Here is a 1,214-nt window from a genome sequence, read left to right as displayed (position 1 = left end):
TTTAGCAAGGAAAGGTTTCCCAAAAAAAGGAAGACCAAGTTGATGCCAAGAGGAGATGGTCCATTCGAGGTGCTTGAGAGGCTCAATGATAATGCTTACAAGATTGACCTTCCTTTGGAATATCAAGTTCACAATACCTTCAACATTTGTGATCTTTCTCTCTTTGACATGGATGATGGCGATCCCTTAAATTTGAGGACAAATTCTCTTCAGGAAGGGGAGAATGATGCAACCCAAGTCACATCAAGGCCATTCACATGGAGCCAAGCCCGAGACCTCCAAGTTTTACAAGGATTGTTTATGAAGATGGAGGTACTTGAACTCACTTTGGCACCTCCCAAAGGACGCCACTTGATGGAGATCACCGTAGGAGAGGGCTCATGTGAGGCTACTGAGAAAGACAAACCCTAGATCATTTCACGGTCCGTAGATCCTGGTCGTGAAACAGAAACAAAATGCTCAGAAATCAGCCAACCATCTACGCTTGAGAAGTACGGACCATAAACCATTTCACGGTCTGTAGATTTCAACTGCAAACCACATCAGTGGTTATTTTTGCGATTTCAAAAATGCCACTATGGGCATATTTGTAATAGTTTCCTTAGACTATAAATAGTTGGGAATAACCCTTTAGGTCTTAGATGATTTTGAGTTTTGACAATTACATTCTTGTAAGAGTTTGAGAGTTGAGAGCTTGGTGAAGCTTTTGTTGACATTTGTTTTGGAAAGGTGGGTTGCAAGGGATTGTTTACAATTCCCTTGAGGTCTTCCTCATAGATTAGGTGCCTGTTTTGGTTAATCATTTGAGGTCTTTAGCTTTAATATAGCTTTAGACTTCTTTTGATTCCATCTCTTATGTCTATCTTTTATCTTTCTTGTTTATTTCTTTTGTTTACATTTCAATATTGTATCATATGGTCACACTATCTTGTGTTATTTTTACCAAGTGTTTGTTGTGTTTTCCTATTTATTATGACTATCACGTTGGTCGCATGTTACTGTAAAGATACGAGGATGAATTTTCTTTAAGAGGAGAGAATGATAGCAACAGTTGAGGCACAACTTCATTAAGGAGCAATACAGTCAATGTCAAGATTCGAGGATGAATCTTTTTTAAGAGAGGGAGAGTGATAGCATCCAAGAAAGTTTAACTCCATTGAGGACCAGGGAATATCAAGATGCTTTAATGATATGAACTTAACAGTGAAAATATG

This window comes from Lycium barbarum, chromosome 4 (assembly GCF_019175385.1).
Source record: "Lycium barbarum isolate Lr01 chromosome 4, ASM1917538v2, whole genome shotgun sequence".
Lineage (NCBI taxonomy): Eukaryota > Viridiplantae > Streptophyta > Magnoliopsida > Solanales > Solanaceae > Lycium > Lycium barbarum.
This window is presented reverse-complemented; position numbering follows the sequence as displayed.